Source organism: Schistocerca piceifrons, chromosome 11, assembly GCF_021461385.2.
Source record: "Schistocerca piceifrons isolate TAMUIC-IGC-003096 chromosome 11, iqSchPice1.1, whole genome shotgun sequence".
Lineage (NCBI taxonomy): Eukaryota > Metazoa > Arthropoda > Insecta > Orthoptera > Acrididae > Schistocerca > Schistocerca piceifrons.
This window is the reverse complement of record NC_060148.1, coordinates 73475549-73486757: the sequence shown is the minus strand read 5'-3', so window position 1 is coordinate 73486757 and position 11209 is coordinate 73475549. Positions and strand designations below refer to the sequence as shown.

Here is an 11209-nt window from a genome sequence, read left to right as displayed (position 1 = left end):
AGAGCCAGCAGTGGGTGAGAAGGGCTCAGACGGCGTGGGGACGTGTGCCCAAGTTCTGCGAGGGCTCTCCCACATTCTCCCCCCCTCCCCCCCCCCCCCTCCCCAACCACCCAGTCCTTCCTCCAACACAGCCCACACACCTCTGTGACGTTCGAAAGAATTCTAACTTCCGTCATTAACGCAGTACCAATGCATCAGTAGACTGTTACCGCAGGGGACCTACTGTCGTTGTAGGAAAATAGTTAATTGGAGAAGAAATCTTAATAGTTATGGTTATTACTAATATGTTAATAATAAGACTGCTACGGGAATCCTTCCAATTCAATGAAATTCAAAATCAGGTAAGGTTCACAAATTTTGTTCAGGATATACGCTTCAATGTTTTCATCACTCGACTGTGCTCTGTGTTCACAAGAAATTAACTGAGTTGTAGGTTATAAACACAAAGGGTATACACAAAACATCTTTTCCTCGCTATTTGAAGAGCAAATTCATGAATAGTATCTTCAGAACTCAATTCTGGAACCACGCCGTGTTCTATTGACAACATAGCCGACATGCTGCTTCGGAAATAATTCTTGATGAGATCTGGAGAGCTTGTTTCAGCGGAGGCGACAGTTCCTGGTACGGCTAGCAAAATACTGTGGGCGATGTAAATCCCGTTAAACGGGTTTGCAGCGTCGTTCGAGTATTTCAGTATTAACGTAGGAGTTTTCACGTCATCGGGCGCCATTTCTCTGACCACATTAATTTCTGTCAAGAGAGCTGAAGCAACAATGTCTTTCGAACATTCACAATTTATGTTTACACTTAGCTCTTTCTCAAGGTTTGTAGACAGCATTTTCAATTCTTCGTCCTGTATGTATTTTAAACTGTCTAGAGAAAACAAAAAGTCGAATACTCCGGAATACTTAGCCATTTGGCGAAACCTCTCTTTCAAACTTTTTAACACTGTCTCAACGACAGGGAAGAAAAAATCGATCCTATATGTCTCCTCTGAAGGTTGAGCTCTGCAAACCAAATCGTCACCTTCATAATCAAATTGCTTCGCCTTCTTGCCAGTTCTCCTTTCTCCAAATTTTGGTCAAGCCTGCGAAGTTTCAGTTATCTCTTTCACTGTTAACTGCACATTAACGAAAACTCCTTCGCGGAAATTCCCAATAAACGTAATTAGACTTTCGAGAGATTTAGTTGCTACTTTCACGTCAACGTTTGCTGCTTTAACTGCCTTAATTGTTGCGCTAATGGCAAAGAGAAGACCATACTATACGACAACGCCTACAATAAATTCGAAGCTTTTCAAATCGTTCACAGCAAGCGAGTGAGCTTCGCTCTTTGTTTTCGATTCAACAGCGCTGTCGCTCACCTCACCTCCATACACTTTTGAATACATGAATCGTATCTTTTAAATCTGTCCCTTTCAGGAAAGGTTGGCACTTTGAAATCAACAGGACAGGGAAAAACACTGTATCTTCACACACAGTGCACCCAAAACACGTGAAGTGGGAAAGAACGGCAGGCATATGTTTCAACTGACGACAATAAAACAATCATTCTGTGGGAAACAACCTGCTGACGAGTGGGATGTAATGCTTCATTGTTATCCACAGCAATGAGTAGAAATGGCGCGGACAGGGGCTGAGAAGCAATGAACCGAATATATGCTTGGGCAACAGCCATGTGTTGACAATAAACAGTACTGTAGCGCGTCGGTATCACAAAAACACTGGTTCCCTCGACTCCGGTGCGGGCATAATTTTCTGAGAGGTACTCCAGTGGCCACAGCAGTGTCACAGAGAGCGTAGAATTGAATTAAATTACCTTAAAATTAGTTTCACAAACATGTTACTTTATTTTTTTCAATTTATCTGCAATAACAAAATTAGGGCGACAGTCTTGGTATTACATTCGCATGTTCTGCGCGGGTCCCTGGAAGCGCTGTCCCCTGTGAGGCCCCGTAGCAGACTGCAGTTGGTACCTGCCGGCCTCGCAGCTGTTGGCAGCACTGACTGCGTGCCACAGCCCAGGCGTCTGTCGCATTTGTAGCGAGTCGTGCACAGTGTGACGTTCTGCGTTGGGATTTCGTGCTGCTGTTTCTGCGCCGAGAATTTCTTCTGCTACACCCACACCCTTAATAAGGTAAGGACGACTGTTTTCATGCGTTCCCACAGTATTGAATTATTTTCTTTGTTTTCTTTTGGTTTGTTTCTGCAAAGTCACGGTAGCTGTAAGGTTTCATTTACGTTCACTATGGAGACTATCGCTTATAAAGCAAACCGCGTTCGGTTATTACGCTCTCAAAATACTAACGAATTTCGTATTACAAATCTTGTTATTTTTAAGTCCTACCGACATTCCTATTAATTCTGCTATTCTACGGACATTAGGCATGAGTGAAAAGCATAGGCTCGGACGAGATTTCTACTCGTATTCGCGCCATTTTGTTGAATTTTTTTCCCGAAATATAGGTTCGTATTTGTACACATGTGATCCATAAATTGATTATTCTGCGTGTTAGGAATAACAGAACATAATGACGGAACACTGCTTCTGCAAGTAGATAAGATGCTATGGCAACTTGGACTATTGAGGAATTAAACAATTACTTTACGTCAGGATAGTGCGTAGACCTTGGGAGAGTCTGATCCTATTCCTAATGGCTTGAAATCAAACAAAGCTAGACGCATTTTGACAGTTCGATAGTGGAGAACTGAATCCGGTATTTCCTGAAGCAGTCAGCTCCACGAAAACTGTCGAATTTAGTACAACTAATCTGTTAGCGTCTTTCCCCCAGTCCTGCATTAGCAATCGTCTGCACGTTAAGTCACGAAAATGTGTTTTAGTACACAACACTGTTCCATTTAATTTCTATACTTTCACTTTTTTAGGGTAATGTTTATAGTGACAAGGTAGTCTGTTGGGTAGTCAGTAAGACAGATAATGTTACCCTCCATTTCGTCTTTCTTCTATACGTGTAAGTGGAGAAATTAATGAATTCTTATGTTGACCCAAAATTGATCTTCTTGCTAGAAAAGTTGTCAAAATTCCCGGCGTTAGGGGCTTAGTCTTCACTTCTAATAATCGTTCATCTCCAGGCAGTGACTGTGCAGTACACTTACCAAAAAAGTAGTCGGTTTTCTGCTAAGGGGGTATCTGGATGTGTGAAGCAGTGCCCCACGTAAAGGACCAGTACTCAAACATTTTTGCAGTAAAACCAGCCATCCTCAGAATCTTTTCTGATAAGTGTTTGTTAGTGCTCAGAACGATATCAAAATACAAAGTATCAATTTCAAATCTCACTGCAGAACTCAACTGTTATATATATTCTTGATGGAACAGTCCATAGCTGTACTTTCGGTTCATAGCGTACACGCTGGACACTATGAACAGAGAGTTCCCTGTGGACTGTTTCATCAAAACATAAGTTGGGAGAAACTGAAACCAAACAGGTGCTGCTGAGTAATACTTTATTAGGACAAAGAATTATTCAACTGTTGCGGCTTTAAGAAGAACGCATTGTTACATCTGTACTTGCTTACAGTATGAAGTTTTTTGCTGTTGCGTAGAGAAAGGAATTGTTGTTGTTGTTGTGGTCTTCAGTCCTGAGACTGGTTTGATGCAGCTCTCCATGCTACTCTATCCTGTGCAAGCTTTTTCATCTCCCAGTACCTACTGCAACCTACATCCTTCTGAATCTGCTTAGTGTATTCATCTCTTGGTCTCCCTCTACGATTTTTACCCTCCACGCTGCCCTCCAATACTAAATTGGTGATCCATTGATGCCTCAGAACATGTCCTGCCAACCGATCCCTTCTTCTGGTCAAGTTGTGCCACAAACTTCTCTTCTCCCCAATCCTATTCAATACTTCCTCATTAGTTATGTGATCTACCCATCTAATCTTCAGCATTCTTCTGTAGCACCACATTTCGAAAGCTTCTATTCTCTTCTTGTCCAAACTATTTATCGTCCATGTTTCACTTCCATACATGGCTACACTCCATACGAATACTTTCAGAAATGACTTCCTGACACTTAAATCTATACTGGATGTTAACAAATTTCTCTTCTTCAGAAACGCTTTCCTTGCCATTGCCAGCCTACATTTTATATCCTCTCTACTTCGACCATCATCAGTTATTTTGCTCCCCAAATAGCAAAACTCCTTTACTACTTTAAGTGCCTCATTTCCTAATCTAATTCCCTCAGCATCACCCGACTTAATTAGACTACATTCCATTATCCTTGTTTTGCTTTTGTTGATGTTCATCCTATATCCTCCTTTCAAGACACTGTCCATTCCATTCAACTGCTCTTCCAAGTCCTTTGCTGTCTCTGACAGAATTACAATGTCATCGGCGAACCTCAAAGTTTTTATTTCTTCTCCATGAATTTTAATACCTACTCCGAATTTTTCTTTTGTTTCCTTTACTGCTTGCTCAATATACAGATTGAACAACATCGGGGAGAGGCTACAATCCTGTCTTACTCCCTTCCCAACCACTGCTTCCCTTTCATGTCCCTCGACTCTTATAACTGCCATCTGGTTTCTGTACAAATTGTAAATAGCCTTTCGCTCCCTGTATTTTACCCCTGCCACCTTTAGAATTTGAAAGAGAGTATTCCAGTCAACATTGTCAAAAGCTTTCTCTAAGTCTACAGATGCTAGAAACGTAGGTTTGCCTTTCCTTAATCTTTCTTCTAAGATAAGTCGTAAGGTCAGTATTGCCTCACGTGTTCCAGTGTTTCTACGGAATCCAAACTGATCTTCCCCGAGGTTGGCTTCTACTAGTTTTTCCATTCGTCTGTAAAGAATTCGTGTTAGTAGTAGAGAAAGGAATACACAGTTTATATCACAGCAAGCGGATCTCTTGACATTAATACGTTAAGAGTAATTTCATCGTCTTTTGTGGAAGTAAATGAAAAATAGCAATGCAGGTGGTTGTAGACAAACTTCCACAAAGAGGGGCTGATACGATAGCCACCTCCCTGAAATATGGGTTGTGTTGACAAATTGGTCTGCATCCATAGATACATACATACATTGATCCTTGTTGCATAGCGCATTAATACATTTCGTAATGATGTGGGATGTATCACTTGAACATAAGTTTTCTTTACACAAAATAGTAAATATTTTTATAGTTAATACTTCATGTCTGAAGGTTCATCTATTCAGTAGGAGTTGTCATTCAGAAATACTTTTATTTTCTTTTAAATGTTGTTTAGATATCTGCCGGATTTTTAATGCTATTTGGCAAATGACCAAATATTTTTGTGGCAGCATAATTCACACCTTTTTGTGACAATGTGAGATGTAATCCAGAGTAGTGAAGATCTTCGTTTCTTCTAATGTTGTAGCTATGCACTTTGCTGTTATTTTTGAACTGGGGTGGGTCATTGACAAATGTCATAAATGAATATATGTACATCGAAGGTACTGTGAATATCTCAAGTTCATTAAACAAATGTCCACAAGATGTTCTTCGGTAGGCTCCAGCTGTTAGCCTGATGCTATGAATACTTTTCCTCTTAGTGACGAATTGCCCCCAAATACGATACCATGTGTAAGCAGTGAATGAAAATAGGTATAGTAGGCTAATTTAATGATGTTCATCACCAATATTTTGCAATAACCCCAGTAGCATAAGTAGCTCAACCTAACCATTTCAGCAGATAATTGATGTTTCTTCAAATTCAATTTCTCATCAGTGTACACATCCAGAAATTTTGAATACCCTGCCTTAGCAACAGACTTGCGTTCATAGCCTATATTTATCAATGGTGTTACACCATTTACTGCACAGAATTGCATACACTGTTTTTTCTCAAAATTTAATGAGTGTCCATTTGCAGAGAACCACTTAATAATTTTGTCAAAGACATTATTTACAATTTCCTTGACTGTGATTACTGTACTTGTATCATTAGCAAAAAGAACTAGCTTTGCATCTTCATGAATACAGAGTGGCGAGTCATTAATATATATTGAGAACAGTAAGGGACCCAAGACTGAACTGTGTGGGACACCATTTTTGCAGACAATCTGTAGTGCTAATTTCAGCCTTCTGCATTCTTCCAGTTAAATATGAATTAAACCATTTGTGCACTGTCCCACTCATGCCACAATACTTAAGCTTGTGTAGAAGAAATTCATGATTCACACCATCAAAAGCCTTTGAGAGGTGACAAAATATCCTAATGGGTGATGTTCGGTTATTCAGTGCATTTAATATTTGATTAGTGAAAGTATATTTGTAGCATTTTCTCTTGAAAAGCCTATCTGAAAACCAAATTGACATTTGGTTAGTACTTCATTTTTACAGATACGTGATGCTACTCTTGAATACATTACTTTTTCAAGACTTTTGAATAAAGCTATCAGAAGTGGGACTGGCTGGTAGTTGTTAGCATCAGATCTATCCCCATTTTGGAAATACGGAAGCGTCCGATCCCGCCCATCTGCTTTGACGTCCCAAATATGGCGGAAACGACCATAAACCACGATTCCAATATGGCGCATATAAAGTCGTTACGTACACATTATGAGGACGAAAATACATCGAAAAACAAACACACACACTTTCCACAAAAAGCCTAATGACACTAACGGGACAAATGCGGGAAATGGGGTGTTTTTGGGTGGGGGCAAACTAAATATAAACTAATTTGGACGCCCACCCCCATACGAAACAACACAAAACGGCGAAAAAAACAGACATCACAAAACTCCCCAAATACCACTAAACACAATATGATCTGGAATCAGACACTTCCCTTGACCTATATAGCACAACAGCAGCTCCAGATCCCATAAATTAGGATCAAACCCTTTCCTTGGCCTATATAGCACGAAAAACATCTCCCGATACCAATACCAACATATGCAACCACACATTGGGATCGAACACTTCCCTTGACCTGTGCACTGTTAATTTTATCCGTCATATCCATTCCTGAACAAAAACAACCGATTAATTTTACTAAAATTACCACACGATGTACAGCGAACACTAAATTAACTTTCACACAAAATCGTTAACTCACTGAAACGAATTCCACCACAAACACAGCCGACACTCGAACAATTCTGGATAATGATCAAAAGCAAACTGAGCTCATTGCACCACACAAGCGAAACCCCTGAACATACCACCAGAGAGCACAACAAATCACAACACGACGACATCTACAAACACACCACACTCACAAACCAAACTCCGCGCCGTCGTGACGTCACACACGACACCCTTACGTCACGGGTCAAAGCCGATGCGTGGGATCGGACGCTTCTGCCGACCTCTCATTTTTACGCAGTTTTTGAACAATAACTTATTTCAGTCTATCAGGAAAAATACATATCTGGCTGAGACTCCTACTTATTTGTTGGGATCAAGATTTCAGTACTCCGTAGCACAGCGAGAGGTCTAGGTTGGTGTGGAGTAAGGTGGTATGGCTGTGAGACGGGTAAGACAATGAACGTGAATGCGAAATAAAGGGTGGAGCTACGGGGTTCGTATGTAGCATGTACTTCATCATAAGAGCAAACCAGATGTAAACAAACGCAAGCGGGATGATTGGTCAGCAGCCGTAGCTCTCTTAAACTGGTGGTGTTCCGCTCTTGGAAGTAGGTCCAACTTAAGTGTTCGATAGCTTATTACTATGTCAGTGTGGAAGAACCTTTCAGACATTCTGACGTATTAACAGCCATGAACGTCTATCTTATCGTACTTTACCTACGTAACTTTTATCTTAAATTGTGTACAGTCACAGTGTCTGTAACCAGTACTTGTGCTCTGATTGTCTCGCTGTTCATACGTACCGCGAAAATGGACGACACTGCTTCCTGCTTCGTAGTGAAACACGCGCGTGGAACACCGTTAATGGCGAGAAACAAGGAGTTAATGTTCTTCACAAGATTACAGACAAAAATCAGCTTTTGACTTTTTTCGAGTAGGACTATGTATCAGAAATAAGGGAAGTGTTAACTGTATGCGTGGCGTGATAGACAGGGTCGTAGACTGGCCATCGTGTGTGCCGGCGGGCGGTGGTTCTACGCTCCACGTGGTGCGAAACTTTCTTTGTTTGGTTTGAATACCTAAAGCATTTAAATATGAAAATCATCACATCTACATATACATCTACATGGTTTCTCTGCAATTCACACTTAAGTGCCTGGCAGAGGGTTCATTGAACCATTTTCATACTAATACTATACCATTCCACTCTCGAATGGCGCGTGGGAAAAAGGAACACCTATATCTTTCCGTTCGAGCTCTGATTTCTCTTATTTTAATATAATGATCATTTCTTCCTACGTAGTTGGGTGTCGACAAAATATTTACACATTCGGGAGAGAAAGTTGGAGATTGAAATTTCGTAAATAGGTCTCTCCTCAGTCAAGACTGCCTTTGATTCAGTGACTCTCAGCCCAACTCGGGTATCATATCAGTTACACTCTCAGCCCTGTTTCGCGATAACACGAAATGAGCTGCCCTTCCTTGAACTTTTTCGATGTCCTCCGTCAATCCTACCTGGTAAGGATCCCATACCGCGCAGCAATATTCCAGCAGAGGATGCACAAGGGTGATGTAGGCTGTCTCTTTAGTGATCTGCCAACAAAGCGCAGTCTTTGTTTCGCCTTCCCCACAATATTATCTATGTGGTCATTCCAATTTAAGTTGCTCGTAATTTTAATTCCTATGTATTTAGTCGAATTGACAGCCCTAAGATTTGTGCGATTTATCGTATACCCAAAATTACTCGGATTTCTTTTAGTACCCATGTGGATGACCTCCCACTTTTCTTTGCTTAGTGCGAATTGCCACTTTTCGCACCATACAGAAATCCTCCCTAGGTCATTTTGTAGTTGGAATTGATCGTCTGATGACTTCACTAGACTGTAAATTACAGCGTCATCTGCAAACAATCTAAGGGGGCTGCCCAGATATCTCCTAGATCATTTAGGTAAATCAGGAACAGCAGAGGGCCTGTGACACTACCTTGCGGAACGCCTTATATCACTTCTGTTCTAGTCGATGATTTACCGTCTATCGCCACGAACTGTGACCTCTCTCGGAGAGGAAATCACGAATCCAATCACACAACTGAGACGATACACCATATGCACGCAATTTGATTAATAGTCGCTTGTGAGGAATTACTCCTATTTCCTTTCTTGAATATTGGTGTGACCTTTGCTACTTTCCAGCCTTTAGGAACAGACCCTTCGTCAAGTGAGCGGTTGCATATGATTCATAAGAAAGGCGGTGTTGTCTGCATACTCTGAAAGGAACCTGATTGCTATATCATCTGGACCTGAAGACTTGCCTTAGTAAAGTGATATGAGTTGTTTCGCAACACCTATCTACTTTTGTCACTCACGCTAACAACTGTTCTGGTTTCGAATTCTGGAATATTTACTTTCGTGAAGGAATTACGGAAAACTGTATTTAGTAACTCCGCTTCAGTGGCACCACCATCAGTAACTTCTCCATCGCTATCGCGCAGTGGCGGCGTTGACTGTTTTTTGCCACTGTTTTACTTTACATACGACCAGAATCTCTTTGGGTTTTCTACCATATTTTGAGACCGTATTTCATTGTGGAAACTATTAAAATAAGTTCTGGCCATCGTACTCGGCGCAGCACAAGGACACAGACGGAAAAATTTAAGTTCCTGTTCCGCCCACGAATGGCGCGTGGGTGGGGTGATCCTCGGTAGGGCGTCTGTATTGGCCGCAGTTTCTCGATTTTTCTCGTCGTCGTCGTCGTCATTTCGCTGCAAGCCTGGAAGCTTCGAGGAGACGCGCTGGCACGGCGGAACAGCGGTTTGTGGGCAGGAAGCGGGCGTCCGCGCACTGGAGATAACTGCGAGTCGCCAGTCCAGGGTCAGCGGGTGACGTCACGAGGCGAGGCTGGTGGAAACCGACTGCTGCGAGCACAGTGAAGTGTGGGTGTGGGCGGGGGGGGGGGGGTAGGGGGAAGGGGGGCAGCAGCGAGACTGACGTCACGGCGCAGCGAAGAACGGCTTCGGTGAACAAAGTACCCACCACCACATTCCGCAAAGTCGTGTGAGGTTTGAATCTGTAGGTGGTTACTTAGTTTTACTGCATGCCCCATCACAATATAAATTTTGTGGTGCTTATGTTTAGATTTGGTTGATACTCGAGACCTGTTGGAAAAGAGCACTGTAACGTATTGCGGCTATGTACATGACGGTATACAGTTACATTCATGACGGTGCATTTTGTGTGCTTCATATCGTTTGAAAGCGATGTTTCACGCTGAGCCGGGAAACATTGGCGCGTAACAAATGTGTACGCCACAGGAAGTTTTCAGGCAGAAGAACGTTTCCTTCAACTTGGCCGAGAGAAGGAAATTAGCGACTATGCCAGGAATCGAACCTGGGACGCTAAACACAGACTGCGGACACTGCTGCACCGACCGTGAACACGAGTCTGTCTAGGATACGCTGTGTAGGGCTCACCACCTCTCTTTCCTGCTAGAAGTAGTCAGTGTTTCGAAATTCTTCCGTTCATTACCGCCTTAACAACGTCGCATTTTGTCTCTCTGGGGGGGGGGGGGGGGGATGCGAAGACGTTCTACAAAACAAAAATCTACTCGCATTTTGACCTAGAACATAGGAATTTCTTCTCAGATGGGTCTCTGATAAGAGCCGTGCTGTCCGTTCAACGGAAACAACGATTGTGTTTTGCGGCATGGAATATCCGCTGACAAACTTCGGGGTCACGTTATTCTGTTTACACTTGTTTATAAATGAAATGGCCACGCTAGTACTCCGAATTGTGTAGGAAAATTATATTACAAATCTCCTACTTTCAAAAAGAAATTCATAGCTCAGATCCTCAATAACAGAATTGCGGAATTGTATACAAAGAAAGGTTGGTTAAACGAGAAAGCTTATTAGTTGTATCTTGAAATATCGATGCACTATTCGAAGTCTTAAAATTATCGAATAGATAATGATTTCATTGGTAAACAGAAAGAAGAAATCGCTGCAAGGCATGCGAAAAAACTGTCAAATTTGTCCAACGGTGTTACCAGAGGTAACCAACAAGGATGTTCCAATAATACAGGTTTCACACACACGTTCTGTGAACGTGTTATTAATAAAACTTCTATAATGTTTTCAACAGCTAAGACCCAGTTACTGTCAAAAGCGCTGAAATTCAATATCGCACCTGCGATT

The 11209-nt window shown here is 41.9% G+C and overlaps 1 protein-coding gene across 1 annotated transcript in view; it reads left to right on the top strand.

The window, feature by feature from the left end:
- The first annotated feature begins 2005 nt into the window (after positions 1-2005).
- The window catches only part of LOC124720503 (speckle-type POZ protein-like), a 39512-nt gene continuing 30308 nt past the window's right edge, over positions 2006-11209 (top strand). Inside the window, exon 1 of the mRNA XM_047245860.1 lies at positions 2006-2139. The gene's annotated coding sequence lies outside the window, so the exon portion shown is untranslated. The remainder of the gene's footprint in view (positions 2140-11209) is intronic.